We start from the raw sequence: 24,456 nt of genomic DNA, 5'->3' as shown, positions 1-24,456 counted from the left end.
AAGCTTTACCTTATGTTAGAATAATTTTTAAATTAATACTCTTTGTTTGTTTAAACTTAATACTCTTTGTTGTTAATTTTTTTTTGCATAATCATTGCATAATCTGTAAAGAATTAGAAACAAACTTTATTTCTTAACACTGAATCAGTCTTCTAATAAAATTGATTGTATTATAGGTATTATTTATATTTATTGTATAAGCTGCATGTATGGATTTGGATACATTTTAAAGGTCTGTCTTGTTAAAATAGGGCATCCCTGGCAGCTCAGTGGTAAAGAATTAGTCTGCTAACACAGGAGACTTGAGTTCGATCCCTGGTTCATGAAGATCCTCTGGAGGCGGAAATGGCCACTGGCTCCAGTGTTCTTCCCTAGAAAATCCTATGGACCGAGGAGCCTGGCAGGCTATAGTCCATCAGAAAAGAGTCAAACATGACTGAGCAACTGAACAACAACATTGTTAAAATAATTTCTAACAATGAATGGCAATACTGTCTACTATCAGTATTACTAGTTAACCTCAAAGGATACTCATGTTTCTATATATGACATTATACTGAGTTTTTTATGCTAACAGTGCCTGAATAAGTTTTACAGGAAAAAAATGCAAAACTATTTATTTTAAAAACAATAACATTACATAAAACTTGAAAAATATAGGAGAGGAATCACTCAAAAGTCGTCCATGTTACTGGAACAGCTATTGGATTTTACCTCTTCTGAGGTATTCACAAGCTGGGTGGACATGAGGTATGTGGTATACTCAGGCAAATGCATTGCCCGCTGTCTTCTTCCTGCCTCTAAAACTGACACCTTAATCTCTTTTTGAAACCCTCTCTCTGGCTTCCATCCAGGGCATGATGCCAGGACAGGCAAATTTCTACATGGGACAATTTACAAAATAAGTCTCCGAGTCCCTCACAAGCCTCTCTCTATAGGATGAGGCATCCTCACACTGCGGGCCTCTGGATTAAGGGTCCTTGGAGATTGCACACATTTTAACAGCCTCCCCTCACCAGCACCACCAGCACCACCAAAGAAAAAAACAGAGAAGAGTAAAATCTGCCCCTGGGAAAATACAATCGTGAATGACTCAGTCTTGTCTCCCCTTTCCCACATCACTGCTCGACTTGCAGGATCTTAGTTCCCTCGACTGGGGATTGATCCTGCACCAGTCAATTCCAGAAAAATAAAAGACCCATTCAAAAAGTGGGCCAAAAAACTAAACAGACATTTCTCCAAAGAAGATATGCAGATGGCTAACAAACACATGAAAAGATGCTCAGCATCACTCATTATCAGAGAAATACAAATCAAAACCACAATGAGGTACCATTTCACGCCAGTCAGAATGGCTGCACTCCAAAAGTCTACAAGCAATACATGCTGGAGAGCGTGTGGAGAAAAGGGAACCCTCTGACACTGTTGGTGGGAATACAAACTAGTACAGCCACTATGGAGAACAGTGTGGAGATTCCTTAAAAAACTGGAAGTAGAACTACCATATGACCCAGCAATCCCACTGCTGGGCATACACACCGAGGAAACCAGAATTGAAAGAGACACGTGTACCTCAATGTTCATCGCAGCACTGTTTATAATAACCAGGACATGGAAGCAACCTAGGTGTCCATCAGCAGATGAATGGATAAGAAAGCTGTGGTACCTATACACAATGGAGTATTACTCAGCCATTAAAAAGAATACATTTGAATCAGTTCTAATGAGGTGGATGAAACTGGAGCTGATTATACAGAGTGAAGTAAGCCAGAAAGAAAAACACCAATACAGTATACTAACACATATATATGGAATTTAGAAAGATGCTAATGATAACCCTGTATGCGAGACAGCAAAAGAGACACAGATGTATAGAACAGTCTTTTGGACTCAGAGGGAGAGGGAGAGGGTGGGATGATATGGGAGAATGGCATTGAAACATGTATATTATCATATGTGAAACAAATCGCCAGTCCAGGTTTGATGTATGATACAGGGTGCTTGGGGCTGGTGCACTGGAATGACCCAGAGGGATGGGATGGGGAGGGAGGTGGGAGGGGGTTCAGGATGGGGAACACGTGTATATCCGTGGTGGATTCAAGTCAATGTATGGCAGAACCAATACAATATTGTAAAGTAAATAAAGTAATTAATTAAAAAAAATAAACTACCAAAAAAAAAAAAAAAGCACTATGAACCAAGTCAGCAAAAAAAGAGAAAAAACTGTATTTTTTTCTGTTGCTTTTAGTTTACCCTCAGTCCCAATGCCATCTTTTCTTTTTTATACAAGCTTCAGAAAAAAACAACCTTCAACCCACCTCCTTCTCAGCTCTGTTCCTGATCTTTACATCTTCCAGACTCCCTTTTTGCATCCTTCTGTCCCCTAAAAATTTCCAGGACATTGAAGAGCTAAGTGAGCTTCTGCTACTTAAAAAAATTTCCAAAAAGTTCTAGATTGAAAAATAGATAAGTATTCTATGAGATTATAAACATGTCACAAAATCCAGAAACACCAAGATGTTAATATTATTTTCTCAGGTGAGAAATCAGAGGACTTTCCATTTATTTGTTACATATTTCAATGTTGTCTCATTTTTAACAACAACTATCATGAAGTAAGCAATAACTTTTAAAAAAAGTCTTCTCAAAGAGTTAAATAAATGTATCCTATATGGTGCTTTTGAACTGTGGTGTTGGAGAAGACTCTTGAGAGTCCCTTGGACTGCAAGGAGATCCAACCGGTCTAAAGGAAATCAGTCCTGAATATTCACTGGAAGGACTGATGTTGAAGCCGAAACTCCAATACTTTGGCCACCTGATGCAAAGAACTGACTCACTGAAAAAACCCTGATGCTGGAAAAATTGAAGGTGGGAGGAGAAGGGGATGACAGAGGATGAGATGGCTGGATGGCATCACCGACTCAATGGACATGAGTTTGGGTAAACTCCGGGAGTTGGTGATGGACAGGGAGGCCTGGCGTGCTGCAGTCCATGGGGTCACAAAGAGTCGGACACGACTGAGTAACTGAACTGAACTGAACTGAACTGACTGATATGGTGTGTGATTGTAAAGATGCAGAGGATCACAAGCTTAACTGCGACATGAAGCTGAGTTGCTTCATTTCTGTAGTTAAGTAATTCACCTCTGCCTACCAACCTTTAAAAATCCAAATTCTTAACTCCCACAAACTTTTCAAGGGATAACTTGTCAATACTAATAAGGAAAAAATAAAACAAAACCTTTTGAATGTAAATTTCTGTGTTTATTTACGGAGGCAATATACTTGTATTTGAAAAGAAAATTCCTCGAAGAATACACACTAAACCCTTAAATTTGGTAAAGGTGAAGTCAAGCGGGATTGAAAAATGGAATCGTTCAGGGAACTTTTATTTTTCAAGAACTTATAAAATTTTTATAATGGGAAAAGTTCTGCTTCAGCAAAATTACAAATGTTTACAAGTCATGTCCTATCCCACTGCTCATAAATAGGAAAAACTAAGTGTCTGCTGTGCCCATTAAAGACCTCTGAACCACTATATATCAAAGAAATAAGACCATACGTCTACCCTCTGGGAGTTTACAATTTTGTTGGGAAGACAAAGCTTGAAAATAAATCAGTTTAGGGGAAAAGACCTGAGACAGACTACTGTTAAGTTCTAAATTAACTGCAATCAAGTGCATATGGACAAAATGCAAAAAGTGATGGTTGCAAGTGTCTGAAAGGAAGGATCAATATTTGAGGAGCAGTTCACTTTCATGCATTGGAGAAGGAAATGGCAACCCACTCCAGTGTTCTTGCCTGGAGAATCCCAGGGACGGGGGAGCCTGGTGGGCTGCCGTCTATGGGGTCGCACAGGGTTGGACACGACTGAAGCGACTTAGCAGCAGCAGCAAGCGACATGATAACTCATGATTTACAGGTCCAAAGAAGAGAGAAGGGTGTTCTAAAGGTAGGGTTCAAAAGAGTCGCCGCCTAGAAGTGGGAGACACCAGAGTGCACATGAAGGAGGGGGTCGTGGATGAAGATAGTTGGCAGGAACACAGAACATGGACCTTCAGGAATGAGTCTTAAACATATTTCTAGACAAGGTCTTCCTTGCAGAAGGTTTCAGAGGGTAGCTTCATGATTCGAAAATGATAATTCCTACAGAAACTTGTTCATGATAAATAAAGCTTTATGAAGAAAATATAACAGTGATACTAACAGTGATGACAGATTTAGAAATGTTTGGCTTGAAAGAAAGGTATAAAGGTAAAGCATGAGGAGAAGCCAACGACAGAGGATCAGACGGTTGGATGGCATCTCAATGAACGTGAGTTTGAGCAAATTCTGGGAGATTGTGAAGGACAGGAAAGCCTGGCGTGCTGCAGTCCATAGGGTCACAAAGAGTTGAACACAGCTGAGCAACTGAACAACAGAAGTTTGAGGAGGGGAGAGAGCATGATATACCTTTTGGGTTGGAAGCATGGTGAAGAGAAAGTGCCCTAGACTAAGATTCCAGACTCCTTCTGCCAGCTCCGACCTGTCTGCATGACTACGCACTTGACCATGTTGATGCATAGTGTAACATCTAGAAAGTGCCATATTTAAGAACACAATTTTTAGGATCCACTCCATCCCTGGATCATATGAATTTGTTTCTGGGTTTTCCATGAAAAATTATGTAGGTATATTCTGTACAGCTTTGATGAAATTATTCATATATTTGCTGCTACTGCTGCTGCTAAGTCACTTCAGTCGTGTCCGACTCTGTGCCACCCCAGAGACGGCAGCCCACCAGGCTCCCCCGTCCCTGGGATTCTCCAGGCAAGAACACTGGAGTAGGTTGCCATTTCCTTCTCCAATGCATGAAAGTGAAAAGTGAAAGTGAAGTCACTCAGTCATGTCCGACTCTTCACAATCCCATGGACTGCAGCCCACCAGGCTCCTCCATCCATGGGATTTTCCAAGCAAGAGTACTGGAGTGGGGTGCCATTGCCTTCTCCAATTCATATATTTAGGTGATCAAAATCTAGAAAGACATTTTCACATCATGTGAGTATATTAGGATTCTTGACTGTAAATAACACAAAATAACTCTGGTAATGTACATGGCAAAAGTGATGTATTTAAAGGGATAGCTTACAGAACCACGGAAAGACCAGAGAGCCAAGCTTGTGTGGGGAAATGGGAAAAACACCCGGAAAAAAGTCCCTGTCACAGGCAGAATTCACTGCCATTGGATTTGGGCAAAGACCATACTAGAAATGTGCAAACAGCAGCCACAAATAGTCTCTGACTTTGAACTTGGCTACAGTCCTTCGAGAGTCCCAGGCCCAGTGGTGGTATCTGATTGGCTCAGCTTATGTCACGTGTTCATGCTGTAGAGGATTTAACAAGAGAGAAACATCCCATCTCATCTCAAGAGTAGGAGTCAAAATCTTTCTTCTCATCTGTGGAGGAATTATTTCCAAATAGTAAGGATGTATTCAGTTCAGTTCAGTCACTCAGTCGTGTCCAACTCTCTGCGACCCCACGAACTGCAGCACGCCAAGGTTCCCTGTCCATCACCATCTCCCGGAGTTCACTCAAACTCATGTCCATCCTGTTCAAAACAGCGAAAGTTCATCCTAATAAAATCTGTCCAAACATAAATAGATTGCTTTTGGAGGTTCTAGGTGAATAACAGTCACCCAAAGATATGCAAATGCCCTACATCCCAGAACATGTATGTGCGTGTGTGCTAAGTTGCTTCAGTCATGTCCAACTCTTTGCAACCCCATGGATTGTAGCCTGCCAGGCTTCTCTGCCCATGGGATTCTCCAGGCAAGAATACCGGAGTGGGTTGCCATTTCCTTCTCCAAGAACATGTGCAAGTTAGCTTATTTGGAAAAGGGTCTTTGAAGATGTTAAGTTAAAGATCTTGAAATGAGGTGTTCTTTCTGGATTATCTTCTCGATCCCTGAATGTAATGACAAATGTTCTTTCAGGAGACACACAAAGGAAAAGATAATGTGAGAACAGAGGCAGAGACTGGAAACTAACAGCCACCAGAAGCTACAAGGGGCAATAAATGCATTTTCCCCAAAATCTCTATAAAGAGTGCAACCTGGCTGAACACCTTCACCAGCCTCCAAAAACACAAATTGATATAATACAATTTTTTTAAGCCATTCAGTTCAGTTCAGTTCAATCACTCAGTTGTGTCTGACTCTTTGCGACCCCATGAACTACAGCACGCCAGGCCTCCCTGTCCATCACCAACTCCCAGAGCCTACCCAAACCCATGTCCATTGAGTTGGTGATGCCATCCAACCATATCATGATGTCATCCCCTTCTCCTTCTGCCCTCAATCTTTCCCAGAATCAGGGTCTTTTCAAATGAGTCAGCTCTTTGCATCAGGTGGCCAAAGTATTGGAGTTTCAGCTTCAACATCAGTCCTTCCCAATGAATATTCAGGACTGATCTCCTTTAGAATGGACTGGTTGGATCTCCTTGCAGTCCAGGGGACTCTCAAGAGTCTTCTCCAACACCACAGTTCAAAAGCATCAATTCTTCAGCACTCAGCTTTCTTTATAGTCCAGCTCTCATATCCATACGTAACTACTGGAAAAACCATAGGCTTGACTAGACAAACCTTTGTTGACAAAGTAATGTCTCTGCTTTTTAACATGCTGTCTAGGTTGGTTATAACTTTCCTTCCAAAGAGTAAGCGTCTTTTAATTTCCTGGCTGCAATCACCATCTGCAGTCATTTTGGACCCAAAAAAATAAAGTCAGCCACTTTTTCCACTGATTCCCCATCTATTTCCCATGAAGTGATGGGACCAGATGCCACGATCTTAGTTTTCTGAATGTTGAGCTTTAAGCCAACTTTTTCACTCTCCTCTTTCACTTTCATCAAGAGGTTCTTTTGTTCTTCACTTTCTTCCATAAGGGTGGTGTCACCTGCATATCTGAGGTTATTGATATTTCTCCCCGCAATCTTGATTTCAGCTTGTGCTTCATCCAGCTCAGTGTTTTTCATGATGCATTCTGCATATAAGTTAAATAAGCAGGTGACAATATACAGCCTTGACGTACTCCTTTTCCTATTTGAACCAGTCTGTTGCTCCATGTCCAGTTCTAACTGTTGCTTCCTGACCTGCATATAAGTTTCTCAATAGGCAGGTCAGGTGGTCTGGTATTCCCATCTCTTTCAGAATTTTTCAGTTTATTGCATTTGTGTAATTTGTTATTAGCTCTAGGAAACTAGACAGAGGCAGTGAACCACCCCCCTCCCAAATTGCTATAAGTGTTTAACAGGTCAAGTTCTGTTTCTGAGATCAGTATTTTGTAGGCAATTCTTGCTCAAAGTAGGAAGCTGCATTTACTGATATCTCAGAGTTCTTTTCAGCTCTAGGGTTCTGCTCTTCTGCAATTAGGCTTAATGACCAGAATATTAATATTTGGCTATTAGTAGAATTTTGGAGATTTTTATCTCTGAAGTTGTTTATGTACAAATTTTGATCTATTACATCCACCCTCTCTTGTTTTTCCTTTTATCTCTTTTTTTCTATACAAAAGATTGAATCAACTAACATGAAAAAATTAACTGTTCAGATTATGCAGCTGTCATTTTTCATGCTCATTGGGAATATTTGCTGGAAAAAATAAATGGAGTTGGGCTGCTACATTTGTTATCAAATCACTGGAAATTCCCTTATTACACTTTGAATCATCCCGAGACACACTTATTTTTAGCTGCTTTCTTGATGTTGTCATAAATCAGGATTCATCTCTACTTCCTTGTGACTCATGTTTCATCGGCATAAATAAATATTGAGAAGTAGTGAGTACAAATTTCTCTTGTGTTTCAACAGAGGAACTTAAGCAGGTGACAAGTTATTCTGCACATCTGGAAGCTAAAGTCCATTGTACTAAATCTGACCTGATTTTATGTTCTTCCATTCTTTTTCTAAACATGCAAAGTTACAATTGCATAGAAATCTTTGGAGGATTTTCTGGGTATTTTTAATGACTCTAACTTTTTATATCTCTGTTTAGGATCATATCTGATGATATTTCATGGACGTACTCTATTTGTAGCTGAGCATTACGTATTTACACACGTCAGGAAACATTTGCTTGCAGATGCTGTTTGTTGTTGTTTCGTCGCTAAGTCCTGTCTGACTCTTTTGCAACCCCATGAACTGTAGCCCGCCAGGCTCCTCTGTCTGTGAGATTTCCCAGGCAAGAATATTGGAGGGGGTTGCCATTTCCTCCCCATTTCCCCGGAGAATCCAGGGAAACTTCCCAATCCAGGGATCAAACCTGCATCTCCTATATTGGCAGGCAGACTCCCTACCACTTGCAGATGTAAGCTCATTTAAGTTTTACAAGTATTGGATTTTATTTGTAAAATGGGCTTCCCTGGTGGCTTAGACAGTAAAGAATCTGCCTGCAATGCAGGAGACCTGGGTTCGATCCCTGGGTCAGGAAGATTCCCTGGAGAAGGCAATGGCAACCCACTCCAGTATTCTTGCCTGGAGAATTCCGCGGACAGGGAAGCCTGGTGGGTTACAGTCAATGGGGTCACAAACAGTTGGACACGACTGATAATATCCTTCTCTCTCTGACCTTTTCAAAGAGCTCATGGTACAGAGGGAGCAACAGAGATATGTACAAAAAAGTATAACACAGAAAGTGCTGTAGTGAAGTTATTAACATGTTAAATGGGAGAACAGGGAAGGGAGAGGCTCATTACATGTTGAGAGATAAGGGAAGTCCTCTGGGAAGACGCTAGAGTGGCAAAAGTCTATGCCGTGGGCAGGACTTCCAAACAAACCATGTCGTGGGAAAGTGAGTTTTCTAAATCAGAAGTAGAAGAAGCAAAGAAAGACCCAGCCAAGAGAGTGTTGAGACAAGCTCTGATGATATCAGGACAAGGAGGTGATAGGTAATGGGGCTATCAGAGGCTGGATCCAGACTTCAGTTTTATTAACCAAATAAAGAAGAGTCATTGAAGGCTGTTAAGTACAGAAAAGCTTTGATGACGTGGATGTTAAATTTGGAAGGAAAAATGTTGAACCCAAGTCATTCTTCTTTCCATGCAACAAATTTGGAAATGTTATTCTGGCATGGTGATGGTGAAGGAGAAGTTTTGAGAGTCAGCACGAGGATAGCCAAGGGGCTTTTATCAAACCTGAAAGGTGGGGAAGAGGAACAGCAGGTAAGGTCAACAGATGTCACTTCACAGTCTTGACTGCTTCATAATTTCAGACATAATCATTCCAAGGAACTGAAGAGCTGCCTATTGTGATGCTGAAATAATGAGGGAAAGGCCAGTAATACACCCTCAAATGCATCACACAACTTGAAATGCCATTTGAATTCAATCCAAGTTGTTCAAAACCAAACTCCTACAAATCAAATGACAGCTTTGCCGCCTTTGCTGTGGTTGGTAAGCAGGATAAGCAAACTTTCAACCATCTGTTGTTTTCCTAGATCGCTAGAGCAAAATCTAGAACTTCCCTGCTCTGAAATCACATGTTGGTTTGTTACTCTTTAGTCCAAAGTAAAGACATTTTGCCTTCCTGGTTGGCACAGTTGTTAAAGAATTCAACCGCAATGCAGGAGGTGCCTGAGAAGCAAGTTCGATCCCTGAGTTGGGAAGATCCCCTGGAGGAGGAAGTAGCAACCCACTCCAGTATTCTTGTCTGGAAAATTTCATGGACAGAGGAGCCTGGTGGGCTTCGGTCCATGGAGTTCCAAGGAGTCAGAGATGACTGACCACACACAGATGCACGGTAAATAAAGATTTCTTATATTGTGTATCTACAAGCGCGCACGCCTGTGTGTGAATGTACTGGGGGTGGAGAGAAGTGTTCACTGTGAAGTATGCGTTCTGCTTTTTCCAGTAATGACATAAAATGCAGCTGTGTCTTTCAGCCTAGCCCAGCCCACACTCCCTATTCACCCTAGAGCTGTCTTTTATTTGTGGCACTTGACCAAGCCAGTCCTGAGTGCCTTTTATCACAGGCTGAAAGCAGTCTGACTGCTTGGCTTTCCTGTGTCTATTTCCCTTCTGCCTTCTCCTTTGACAAGGGTGTGTTTTTCCCAGCATATTTCTCTGCAGTTATGTACCTCCTGTTTCCAGAGAGAGACGGAGGCTGCCTATAGTCCGTAATCATATTTACCGCTCCCACCGTTGGGTTCAGAAATGTTTGAATGAGGTTTGGGGTTTGGTTTAATTTTTCTCTTGTAGCCAGAAGGTTTGTGATTCAGTATTTTTCCTTACTTGTGACAGCATTTGAAAGAGGAGAGAGAAGTATGGCTGGCACACTTGGAAATTTCTAGGCCTGCTCCTTGCCAAAAAGAAAATCCAAGCCCAAGATGCTTCCTCTGGGAGCGAGACTACACTGCGGGTAAATTATGCCCATAATGCAAAGTACCTGTTTCTTTCCCACAAGGAATGTGTGCCTTCCAGAACAATAATGTCACATCCATGCTGAGCTATGTCAGCTCTCCGAATCATCGTTTATATTTTCTGTCACCTGGTGGCAAACAGTGATTTGCAGCCTAGAAGTTACTTACTTGGCAGGGAGGACCACTCAGCTAATTCTCAGACTGCATTTGGACAAACAGAGCTGCAGATTCCTTTAAAGGTGGATTTACCCCTTCTTTGAAGGCCTCCCTAGACTCAAAGGTATAATGGAAAATAAGAATTATTTCAGATCCTTCTCTAGCCCCTGCTCTCATAAGACAGGGTCCTACCTTGAAGAAATTTGGGGTTCCCTGGTGGCTCAGTCATAAAGAATCCGCCTGCTGATGCAGGAGAACTGGGTTGGATCCCTGGATCGGGGAGATCCCCTGCAGGAGGGCATGGCAACCCACTCCAGTATTCTTGCCTGGAGAATCCCATGGACAGAGGAGCCTGGCAGGCTACAGTCCGTAGGGTCACAAAGAGTCAGACACGACTGAGCATTCACTCACTCACTCACTTGGAGAAAAAATTCTCTGAAGCTTTCACCAGTTGGTCAGTGTCCTGGAAACCTTTTCGAAATAGAGTAAGGGTAGGAGACACAGGACAGTTTTCTCAGCAGAATGATGCTGTGGGCGGTTTTAGAGCTGCTTGGTCTTAAGCGTCAGGCTAAGGAATCCTCCAGAGTCTTCAGAGAGGAAGATGTGTTTTTGAGAGCAGATCAGGAAAGAAGCACCAGTTGCAGGAGGGAGAAGTCCCAGGTGCACTCCATCATTAACTAGCTCCAGGACTCAGGTTCAGTTTCAGCCCCATCTAAAAACAAGAAGGAGACACCCAAAATGATAATCTGGAATAATCCTTTGTGATGATCTATGTGAACTTCTAGATTCCTTTTTCTCCCTCCTCACACCCACACAGCCATCTCTCTTCACATATTCATAAAAGAACTGTAAAGTCAAAAAGGGCTCCCTTTGAAAACAGAACATCCATTTAAAAAGCCAAACGGGGAACTATGTCTTGAATAAACACTGAGAGTCTGTCTTTTGTCAAGCACTTGACTAGGCATTAGGAATACAAAGTCAAGTAATAAATAGCCTTGACTCTGAAGATGCATATGTTTTAGTAGAAGAAACTGCAAGATTCCAGCCACAGGATAAGTGTCTTCAGAGGGTACTATGGAAGCATTTAGGAGACACTTCTAAATTAGATGAGGGGTTTCCCTGGTGGTCCAGTGTTTAAGAATTAGGCTAGCAATGCAGGGACCCCAGCCTGGTGCAGGAAGATCCCACATGTCGCAAGCCACTAAGCCCCGAAGCCACAGCTAACTGAAGCCAGCATGCCGTAGAACCTGCGCTCTGCAGCGAGAGGAGCCACTGCAACGAGAAGCCCCCACACTGCAACTAGAGAGTGGCCCCTGCACTCTGCAACTAGAGAAAGCCCAGGGCAGCAACAGAGGCTCAATGCAGCCAGTAAATATATCAATAATAAAATGAGAAAAAAATAAATTAGATGAGCACGCAAAGGAGAACGTCTCGGAAGAAGTTACGCCCTTACTTTTGAAGGATGTGTAGAAATTAGACACGAAGAGAAAAGAATGAATGTGGTTTTAAAGAAAAGAAACAACACGAGCCATTTTTCCATACTAAATAGATGCGAGAAAACTAGAACAAATAAAGTTAGGGAAAGAAGCCAGACACTTCTGAAAGACACATGAAAGCTTTGAGTCCTAAGCTAAGGAATCTGAACTTTATTCATTAAGCTATGGAGAGATGTGGAAGGATTCCTGAATGAGTTAATGACATGATTGGACAAGTATTTTATAGCAACTGTTCTGACAGCATTCTGAATAATAGTTTTAAAGAGAGGCAAGAATTTTAATTAGGTGGTTAATGCAATAATTCAGGTAAAAAGGTGAAATCCTAACCTAAAGGGATGATACTAGGGTAGAAATAAAGCAGCTACATGAAAACGTCTGTAAAGGTAGAATTCAAACGATTCTATGACTCATTAAGAGGTGAAGGAGAGAGACAAGAAGGGGATGTCACACAGGTGTCTGGCTTTATCAATGGCTGAGTAGTGATGGTACTCATGGAGATAAGAAATTTAAAGTAACCGATTTTCTGAAAAATCTATTTAAAAATGTTAGATTTGAGGCTTCTGTAAGACATATAGTCTCAAGACAATTGGACATAGAGATGTGGAGCTTTTCAGAAAATCAGAATTTGCAATTCCATATGAATATGGATGACATACTCAGAAAAAAGTTGGGAAGAAAATACATCCTAAATTTAATGAGAGTTATCTCTGGTACAGATTTAAAGATGGAGTTTCCTTTCTATAGACATACATTTTATCTTTCAAGTTTACGTAGTGACTATATCCTTCAAATTTATGTAGTGACTATGCATCACTTTTATTGTAGATAAGCTTCCTTTTAACACTAAAATAAAAACTAGCAAGAAAAAAAGAAATGTCACTGAGGTCTAGAGCACCATCGAGCAATAGAAGAAAAGCTGAGGAACGTGTCTTCTGGTTTGACTATATGGAAATCATTTGGGAATTTTACTGGAAATCCCTTTCCATGGATAGAGTTGTAAATGGGCTCAGAGGAAGTAGAGATAGCAAGCACAGGCGATGCTTTCAAAAAGTTTGACTGCAAAAGGAAGCAGAAATATGAGCGGCAGCCCGAAAAAGAGGTGACTGAGCACAAGATACTAGTTCAAAGGAACATCTGCAGTTGGAATTATCTCAGTGTGTTTCAAGGCAACAGGAAAAAGCCAATACAGAAGCAAAAGTACAAAGCAGGGAAGGGATAACTACTGCAGCAGCACCTCTAAAGAGACAGGAGGACATTGAATCTGAATGTCAAGTCAAGGATTAAGAGAGAAGGAGGAAACTATGGGTAGAGAAACAAAGAGACAAAAATTAAACACATGTGTTAGCCTCACCTCTTTCCCAAATCTCATGTAGATAACAGTCAAGCTATTAATATACGAAAGTACAAAAATCCAAAAGGAATGGAAACATCAGTGATATAATTTCGAAAGTTGAAAAGCAGATGGATGCATGGTAGCTGATTTAGCAGATCTGAGAAAGTTAGCAGTGGAAAAAAGCTAACAAGCACCCCGATGCACATCTCCCCATCTGCAGGAGACTCAGGGATGGGGGGACATCTCTCGCAGAATGCTGGCAGCGTGGGTTACCCCACTAGGCAAGAGTTAGGAAGGGCCTTTGCAGGGGAATCTGTGCCCCCTACCAGGAAAAAAAGCGAAGATACTGACATTGGAGATTCTGCAAGAAAATAGCCAGCCAACCCACTCTACTCTACCATGAAGCTCATCATGAAATCCCACCAACAGCACAGAGTTATCCAGAAAAGACTACTGTGAAACAGTCTTGAAGTTTAAAATATATTAATAAAAATGAAAGCCCAATGGAAAAGTTGCAAGTTAAGGTGAAGAAATCTAGAAATCAGAAAAAAAAATCAAGAAAATAGGGAATAAAAGTAAAAAAGAAAGAAAGAAAATTAGAGAACTATTCAAGCAAGCCAACATCCATATAGTTAAGAGTTCCAGAATGAGAGAATAGGAAAAGAAAATGGAATTTTAAAAAATCACCAAATAAGAGAAGAGAATTTCCCCAGGGCTGAAGGATATGAGTTTCCAGGTCAGAAAAATCCACCAAGTGCCAAATTCAATGAATGGAAACAGAACCACACCAGTAAATTTTGCTGGTAAATTAAAAGATATGGTGGAGGGGAGGGGGGTGGAGGGCAGGGAGGAGCAATTTTTTTTTTTTTCTTTCCCTACAGAGCAAAGGAAAAACAGGTTGCATATGAAAGATTAGGGATTTAAATGATTTTGGACTTCTCAACAGCAATGTTGGAAACAAAACGATGTGGAAAATGGGTTCAAAATTCTGAGGAAAAATCATTTGCTGCCAAGAATGCTAAACCTGGCCAGGCAATCAAGTAAGTGAGAGAATAACATTTTCAGACACGCGAGATCTCTTAAAAGGGACAGCTGCAGGGCAGGCACGGTCATCAGCAAGCCAGCCTGCAGCAGGTCAGAGGCTCCAAGATAGTCGGTTCCAAGAAGAGGAAATTAACATTAAGGGTTGCAAGGATCGAGAGGAGATTTACACAACTGGGAAGAGGATAAGGGAAAACCAAGCAGATTATTATTAATCCAAGAAACACATAGACACACAAAATGTGTGTTTTAACTGCCTCCTCTTCATGCCTTTGGTGAGGGGGGAATTCCCAGCCTAGGGCTATCAGCTTGCTGAACGCACAGCACCTAACACTGGGCAGATGGGATCTCAGCAGTTTATTAATAACAAATACAACCTCGGGAGGAGGACACCACAGCAGGACCACACAGAGGTTGCTCTCAGGAACAGAGGGAACCAGCAGGGCCTAGGGGAGGCAGGCTTTGTAACATCAAGGGGTTGAGGTGACCCCTGTGTCCTGCGCAAGGATGTGGCTGGCTTGTGTGCGTAATGCCACGTGCTAGCAGGGGACAGAAATTCATTACTCAGTGACAGGCAGGAAGGCCTGTCCAAGTCCCCTTGGAAAGGAGGGCCACTTGGCTGGGGGATATAATCCATGGGAGCGGTCAGGAGAGGAAATTTGGTAGGTAGGTTAATGAGGGTCTCCTGGTTTCTCCAGGTATCAAGGACGCACGTCATATTGGGTCTTAATTTTAGGCCTTACTACACAGTGTACAGGAAAGAAAAAGTATTTATAACACACATATGGCTTGGCTGTGAATAGCATCTACATTTTATAATAAATAAATGTAACCTGAGGAAATGGGGAAAGAAAATGTGGTGCATGCGTTGAGAAAGAGGAGGTCTTGCTGCGCAACCTAGCTGATCTTCACCCGGCATGGTAGGAAGTCAACAGAAACTAGATAAAATGGACAGATAAGTAAATAGCAACATACACACCATATTTAGAAATATGACTGTAAGGACCCAGAGTCTGCTAAAACGGTTGCTTCTGGAAAAGAGAAATGGATACGAAGTCAGGGACTGCTGTTTTTTTCAAACCTATTTGTCTCTTTGAATTATGTGCATGAATAACTCTGAAAAAAATGTTAAAGCTAATTTTTTTTAAACTAATGAAGATAAGTTTGTTGTTGACAGGAAAGAAACCTGAAGAATTTATTGATGCTGAAATGTTGGCTCTAGAGATAACGCATGGAGGTTTGGAGCATGGCTGTCATTTCCCTGCTGGGACCTCTTGGGTGGATTACCCAACCTCTCTTAACCTCTGGTGCCTCTGCTCTAAAATGGAGCAATAATAACCATAGCCAGCTTATGAAACGCTGGTGAAGATTAGCTGAGGTGATGCAAATCAAGGACTTAGCACGGTGCCTGGCATATAGTAAGCACTCAACTGATGACATTTTCTCAGAAGAGTAAAAAGCAGTCTTTTGCTGAAAGGGATGGGTGAGATGGTGAGGCTGGGAGTTTCACGAATGAGATGAAAATTGTAAAGAGTCGCTGAGGGAATGGGACTAAAACTGAAAACAACTGCTGTGGGAAAGTGAGGGCCCAGCTGAGGTGAGACTGAGAATGTGTGGCGGCTGGGGACGCACCACTGTCGTCTCAGGCGGCAGTGCCAGGGTAGGCGCAGGGAGATCAAGGGCTTGGGTGGAGTGGAGTCCGGAGCTTTGCTGAGCAAAGAGGGCAAGAGACTCAAAAAAATAGTGGCAAGAGAGTGATTGAAATGATGGACGGCAGAGTGTAGGCTGGGAACGAAACCTGGCAAAAGTAGAAGCTACCTGATTGACGATGCCTGGAGGATTTCCTGCAGCCAAAGAGGATGATGGGGAGTAAAAAGGTGGTGTGAGCGAGACGGAAAGGCAGTCTCCTACAAAATCAGAAGGGAGGTCATGGCGGTTTTCCTTTTCATAGCTCCATGGTATGGAAAATAACACAAGACACGGGGAAAAAAAAGTTTATCTTATTCTATCCTCGCAATAACCTTAGAAAGGATGAAGGGAGGACAAAGGAGATACGTGATATCTGTTGACTGCTAAACAGGTATCTGGATTGTGGTAGGCCTGTTACATAACAATTTTGTCTTTCACAACAGTCTTATGAGGTAAATAGTAATATTGCCATTTTATAAGTGAGTAAACTATAGTTTAGAAAAATTGAATAATCGGTTCCAAAGTCAATATAACCTTCACAGCACCCAGCTGTGAAGACAGGCTATTAGTAAGACAACTAGCTGTGGGAACTAGGGGGAAATGTTTCTTTTTCCTCAAAATGACCAGGTTGGGCAAGAAATTCTTTAATACACTTCCAGAAATAAGACTCTAAATAACTAATGCTGTGAACATCATTTTTCTGATTCATCTAGTGGAGGTAACAAAATTGACCTTTAGCCATCTCAGAGAGTGGTTAGGAAGATCAAATGAGACCATGGATGTGAAATGATTTATATATTAAGATGTCCTATATGATTGACAGTTTAAAATATTGAGAAATACAGGGGGAACAAATCAAAGTCATGAAGAAAAATAGGGAGACAGATTCAAATAATATCCAGTGAACAGTGACCCTCCCACTTATGAGCCCAAGACCTTGGTATGATTATCTCATTTCCCTGTCCCTCAAGTTTCTTATCTAGAAAACAGGGATTAAAAATTGGACTACTGCATAGAGTTGTAAGAAGTACATGCATTGATTTATAAAAAGCATTTTTGAGAAATCCCTAGCACCACAAAAGTGATAAAATATTAACTCATCATTATTACTACTACTATTTTCCAGATGTGGCATTTTTTTTATAACAATATATACTATACGTGTGTGTGTGCTCACGTGCTCAATTGCTCAGTCATGTCTGACTCTGCAACGCTATGGACTGTAGTCTGCTAGGCTCCTCTGTCCATGGGATTTCCCAAGCAAGAATACTGGAGTGGGTTGCCATTTCCTCCTCCAGGAGATCTTTCTGACCCAGGGATCAAAAATCTCTTGCATTGCAGGTGGATTCTTTACCGTCTGAGCCACCAGAAATGCCCCATATTATACATACAATATATACATACAATGTATTTATAATATATACTAAGAAATATAAATATGTATTATTTACATATATTAGGCAAAATGCCACTCCTGAAAAATATATAATACACATAAATTATACAACATATAATTTATATAATACCAAAAAATTATATATTAACATTTCTTTATATATATAGTATATATAAAAAAGAGAGAGAAACTCCGCAAGGATCAGGAAAAAATTCAAAGGGGAAGAATCAAGAGTCTGAAATGGGAATAAAGACTGAGATTAGAAAAATAATATGCAAAATAAAGACACTTGGTTGGCTGCCGGCCGGACTAACAAGTAGAAATAATGGGCAGTGCCCTGTACGTGTGATCCGTGCCACTCTGTGGAGTCTGTCTGCTCCATTGCCTGCAGTACATCAGTCCTCCAGAGATACTACTGTGTTCATTCATCCTGGGCACAACTGTGTGCTACACCAGTATTTTGTTATGTGCTGAAAAATAAGAGCTAAATAAGCCCAGTCCTTGCCCTTAGGCACTTACGAGTGAAAAAAGTCACCTATTTCGGCAAATTGTTCCAGTACAACGTGGAAGCCACAATTTTTTACAAGGAAGAGAGAAATAATTGCAAAAATTTAATGAACACTTACTATGGGCCAGGTACTATTCAGGTGCTATATGTATATTATCTTATTTAATCTTCCCAGGAAAGCCAGGACTCCAGGTGCAGAACTGCTGTTGTTAATCATTCTGCCTTGACTAAGAGTACAGAACCAGGAGGTGGTTGCCATAATCCAACTGGGAAGGGCCTGAACTAGGGGAGTGGTGGCAGGAATGAGGAGAAGGAGACAGATTCAAGTTACATTCATGGCATTAAAATTTAGAGATCTTGGAGATGCACTAGGTGCCGTGGGCAAGGAGATATTAGAATCAAAGAAAACTTCGAAAACTCTGGAGGGTCTTTGCCCAGTGACATGATTCTAGAGGGAACAAACATTTAAACTTCTTTAAGCTCAAGCATATTTTCAAAATTCCTCATATATCAGAGACTGCTAGTTTCCTACTTACTAGCTATTAAGCCATCTTCTTAACTAAGAGAACCTGTCCATTAGTTAGTGCAAAAAATTTCTGCAGCCTCTCTTCCTGGTAGGGATAGCTAATGAGATGCCGGCAGAATGCATGGGATGAGGTTGTAGGTAAGTTCCTGTGTTTATCTCCTTTCTTTCCTAAATGAAATGTGGGTCCAATGGCTTGAGCATCAGCAGCCTTTTCTGTGGCTCTTGAGGATGAGCACTAAAAGCTAAGGATGGAGGAATTAAAAATAGAACAGTCTGGGGCATTAAAGTCATCATGTTACCACCATTCCAACCCTGGGCCACATATATTTGGCTCTGCCTGGAGAGAAAGTGAACCTCTTTCTTGTCTGAGCTATTGTTATTTCAGATGTCTTTACTAGCAACTAACTACTATTCTTCTTTTTTAAATTATGAAAGTATGATAACACATTTACAGGAGACTTGGAAAAGTCAGGACAAAGTTACATATCTAACTGCTCTTCTTGACTGATATACCTCCCTCACCACAAACATGAAACTCCCTTGCTTTCTACCACTGCAGGTCTCTACAGTCATTTTAGAGAGCTGCTCAGACTGAGAATCATCCTCCTCAACTTTGGAGCAGAAACTGAAACCAGAAACCCAAGACTCAAAGAGTCCTCCCCCTGTGCTCCTCCCATGTCTGGCTTTGCCCAAGAGCCCTGGCTCATCTGAAAGTCAAATTGAAACCCGATTCTCAATCAGTTTTTTTTTTTTTTTAATGTGACCATGTAAGTAAGTAAAGTCCCTCAGTAGTGTCAGACTCTTTGTAACCCCATGGACTGCAGCCTACCAGGCTCCTCCATCCATGGGATTTTCCAGGCAAGAATACTGAAGTGGGTTCCGGGAAGTCCAAAATCAAGATGCTGACTGGTCCGGTGTCTGGTGAGAACCCATTTCCTGTTCACAGGCGGGGCCTGTTCACTATAACCTCACGTGGCAGAAGGGAGGGGATCTCTATCGAGCACCTTTTATAGAGGCACTAATTCCATTCACCAGGATTAGGCCCTAACCACCCAAAGGCCCTACCTCCTAGTATCACCTTGGGGATTAGGATTCCAGCATCTGAATTTGAAGGAGATGAAAACATCTGGTCCACTGCAAGAAGACTGTCAGAATGGAGTTAGATATGAATGTGAAGCCCAGGAGAAAGATGCGGGATGAGGATTTGGAACCACAAACATGGATGGGGTCCCTAGGGAGAGTGTTGAAAGGAGAAGAATAGTAGTGGGTGAAAGAACCCTAGCAGCACCAGCCTTTAACATGTGGGCAGAGGAGTCTTAAAAGGTGACAGAAAGAGCCCAACGAAGTTGACAAACGAGAACCAGGGAGAAAATGTGTTTATGAAGAGCTATGGGGACTAAGAGTAAGCTCCCTCAAGACAGAGCGATTCCCTTAGTGAAGCCTTCCTTAGTAGCTATTTCCCACCTACAAACTTATTTATTTTCTTATTTATTTATTAGATGGGGTCTGTGCTGCAGTGTGTGGGCTTTCTCTGGTTGCCATGCGTGGGCTTAGCTGCCCGTAGCAGATGGGGTCTTAGTTCCCTGACCAGAGATGGAATCCACGTCCCCCATGTTAGAAAGTGGATTCTTAGCCACTGGACCACCAGGAAGTCCCTACAATCTTATTTAAATGCAGACTCTCTTCCCTGAGGGCTGATGTGTGATGCTAACTAGCTGGTTCCGACTGGAGGCTTTCCCCAAGCAGAGGGGAGGGAAGGGAGGTGGGGAGCAGTAGAAATCTAGACACAGGGTAGTGGAGAAGGGGTGACAGGAGGGTGAGGAGGTAGCAATGGGGTAAGAAACCCTCTCGACTACCAACTTCCCACGTAATTCTGCGAGGCGACGTGAGCCTCACGCTCTGTCTGAGCCCCATGGGCCCCGTTTGCCACCTTCCAGCAGTGTGTCGTGTCAACCAGAAAGCCTGCAGTCCTTACTGCTCTAAAGCCAAGGGTTCATTCATCATAGTTACAGTGAAAAAGGGTGAGAAAAGCAGATAATAACACAAGACAGTCTCTGAAGCCATAGCTGGTCATTGAAAAAGTCATGTATTTCTGGTTCTTAAATTTGAAACAGAATGGCTAATTCACATGAATGGATATTTGTCAAAGATTATACAGTTTGAGACAACTATGACCTTTCAGTCCCATAATTCAGTTTTAGAAGTCTATGTCAGTATGAAACTTGAACTATTTAAAAACATATCCTTTACATTAGCTAAGACTATCTCCATATCTTTTACTAAAACCACATTAATAATTACAGAAGAAGCATAACCATGATATGCAAAAAATGTGACTTTACCTGTTTTTCTTATATAATATGTCCTATAAACACTAAATCTGTCAGGTGCTTGCTGTTTAATGTAGTATCAAGGTACCTGTTCTGTTGATGATTATTTTGATGGCTGACATCCTTTGTTTTGAACCAGATGGAATATTTTTTTATTGCTGCAGAGTCTCATTGGTTTATATTTCCTTTTCCTAAGAGAACTATAGCTATTTCTGTGAGATGCTCAATGCTGAATGAGGCTAAGACATCAGATAACGGATTCATCTGATCACAGAGGTCCATCTGTCGCATTGGGCTTTTTAAATATACAGTACTGTGAGCAAGAAGGTCATGTAAATCCTACTGCCTCTAAGATGAATGGAATATTTATTGAAAGTCTTGCAATTATGTTCTAACAATTGTGTCTAGTTTTAAAGATTCATTTTCCAACACTCAGATCCTTGATCACTATAATTGCGTTCCCTATCTCCAGAGTGCCAGATTCATAACAGAACAGGGGAAGGGTGTCTAGAGGCTTACTGTAAAACAACAATGGAAGAAAGCCCAGAAACAATGTCCCTGCCCTGTAATCAGCCGCACCACAGACTTGTGAGAGGAACTGAAGAGGTCATGAAGGAAGGTTGGCTTGTCAAATGGGATTTTCCTTTTCCATCTAGAGAACATTTATAATTCCTCCTTGACCAGATTACACAAAGGCCCTCTGCTCTTCTTCCTACATACAGTCTCCATTTAGAAGAAAATTACTTCACCCTTTAGAATTTCACCCTTGACGCTGTAAATCACAGTGACTAAAGAGCAGTCTTGATCCTCTTTGCAAGCTGGGACTAGATTATATCAGGAAATGTTTCATCACATTCTTTTCCTGTCATTAGAGTCAATTATCATGTATATTTATGCATTCCTTTGTATGAAAGTGCAGTTTGGGTCTGAAAAGAGCCTGTACAAAAGGGCATTTTTAATTAGACAGCCTATGTGTCTCCTGACTCAAAAAAAGGGACTAAAATGATATGTACCTATACTGGACAAGCTCACAGAAGCGAGTTTCTACTGCTCAGCGGTCCTTATTTAATAGAGCTGATGAGCAGTCTCCTGCATTCTCACGACCTCACACATCACCCGCCAAACATCCAGCTGAGCTCAGACCCCACACATTATTATTGGTAATGATGGTTAAAGCAAAAATGGTTTGAACATAGCACCCGGAGCTTCTAATTTGGCAGTTAGAGCAATCTTGTTGTGACTTGTAAACTTTGCACTTAATTTGCAGGGTATTTAATACATAAATTAGGTGTAGAGCTGAAAGCCATGGTGCAGATTTAATGCCTTAAATTGTGTCCAGTCTGATTCAAAATGAGCATTCCTAAATTTCCAGCCAAAAGAAAAAAAAAAATAATAATGCTCCTCTCCTAAATCCAGGTAAAGCATTCTTTGTCAGATTTCAAAGCCTATGGAGTGTTAAGGGAACGTTTTATTTTCATAGGCAAAAATAAATAAACTCGCTTCCTTTGAGAAAGATCCAGAACCTTCTGAGAGAGAACTCAAGTGCTAATATCAAAACTGAAAATGTCCAGCTCTTGCTTGCCCAGCTCTCACCCTGACAGCCGGGGTCAAGGCACACAGTGGTCCATCCACACAGTGGGGAGCTCCCCCAGTTAAACAGATCCACTTCCTTTGAACCTTCAGCTGATGACAAGAAGGGGCAGCAGCCATACTGAAGTGGATGCAGTGGTAAGGGGGCCAGCGGTTGCTGCAGCAACATCTGTTTTCAAAGGCAGCAGTTCTGAACAGGGTTCTGTGATAGAGACACCAATACCGCAAGCCACAGTATCTGTCCCGCGGTGGCAGTTGTGGGTTTTCATTGCTGGGCAGAAAAACTTCTCTACCAGTTTAGGTCCAACTAGGGGGACTTGTCAGTTAAGTGAGAACAGAGAGATTAACAGGAAAAAAAAAAAAAATTATCACCCATGCATGTAGAGTACCCTTTAGAGAGAGAGTTAGTAACTCTGGGAACAGCTGGGGATAAAGGTTATATATAGACTTAATAAAGGGGAAGGAGCCCCTAGGACATCAAGTACAAATTTCATACACAGTTTGGACTATCTAGAAAGAGAAGTGTCTCTGTTGACTTACATAAATGCCAAATTTTACATAATTTTATGAGCGAAAACATTTAGCCTGTTACCTAGCTTCTCTCTCATAGATCGCTTGACAATTCTTTCTCCCAGGTTATTATCACACATCCCAGTGGTTCATCTGCTATCATTTCTCTGCATTTCACAAGCTATACTCATCGATGCTGCATGGGATCTATTTAATTTCCTGCCTGAGTATCAGCCTGCTGGTCCAGACCTGCTTAGAAAATTTTCTTTCATTTGTCCTCTTACTTTCCAGACCGAAAGAGTAGAACCACAGGAATCCGACTTCGATATTGACAACCCACCCCAGTCTAGGATCTCCTTATTGGTTAGCTTGTCTTTCTATTTTATCATAAGAATGGCTTGTTGGTCATATTAATACAATGCTTTTTAAAAAAAATTTTGGACCCTCATTTGTACTAGCTTTGACTTCTTTATGTCGGTTTGAGGTCAGATATTTGTAGAGTGCTTGGTAGACTTAGCTGCAAGTTGACTGACTGTATTGCTATTCAGTGTCTGAGAGAACCTTGATGCTGCTGCTGCTGCTAAGTCGCTTCAGTCGTGTCCAACCCTGTGCGACCCCATAGACGGCAGCCCACCAGGCTCCCCCGTCTCTGGGATTCTCCAGGCAAGAACACTGGAGTGGGTTGCCATTTCCTTCTCCAATACATGAAAGTGAAAAGTGAAAGTGAAGTCGCTCAATCATGTCCAACTCTTAGCGACCCCATGGACTGCAGCCTACCAGGCTTCTCCATCCATGGGATTCTCCAGGCAAGAGTACTGGAGTGGGGTGCCACTGCCTTCTCCTTGATAGTTCTGGTCAACTGTTACTATTATAAATATAATAGTATTTATACTAAATATATATATTTAAATATATAAATAGTATTTATACTAAAAGTATAAATCTTTTAGTGTACTATTTTTGAGTTCATTGTTTGGCAGCAAAATTGAGACAAGTGTATTAACAACAAAAATCAAAATCGTGGTTCCCCTACTGTGATCTTCATGCTGCAGTACTGTGCCAACTCTGCAAAATGGCACCATCTCTCCTGAGTAGTTTTCTAAAAGTGTTTCCATGGTGTCCAAATGAATGACCGCCATCTGAATGACTGTTGAGAAGGGTCTGAGAATGCAGTTTTGTGTGAGAAGAGCTTCTTGAAGGGGTGGTGGGAAAACAGTCCAAAATCAGCTACCGGGTTTCTAATTGCATCCTTGCATGTTGGATCCTTGCAATGTTGGCTGGAGAGACTGAGAAAGCTTTTAGTGTGTTTTTAAAAATACCTAAAACATCACTAAAGTTCAGGCCTGCAGGATCTGCTCTCAGTCTTGCATCTAGTCTCTCTCTGTTGTGTAGAGTTTTGGAATCAGGCCAAGAGCACCCCTTCAGGCCTTCCGAGTAGTCTCCTTTCCTCTGCGTGCAGGGAGGGCAGCATCGGGCTGATTACATCCGAGCTG

This window comes from Budorcas taxicolor, chromosome 24 (genome assembly GCF_023091745.1).
Source record: "Budorcas taxicolor isolate Tak-1 chromosome 24, Takin1.1, whole genome shotgun sequence".
NCBI classification, from domain to species: Eukaryota; Metazoa; Chordata; class Mammalia; order Artiodactyla; family Bovidae; genus Budorcas; species Budorcas taxicolor.
The sequence above is the reverse complement of the archived record's forward strand: the minus strand, read 5'-3'. Positions refer to the sequence as shown.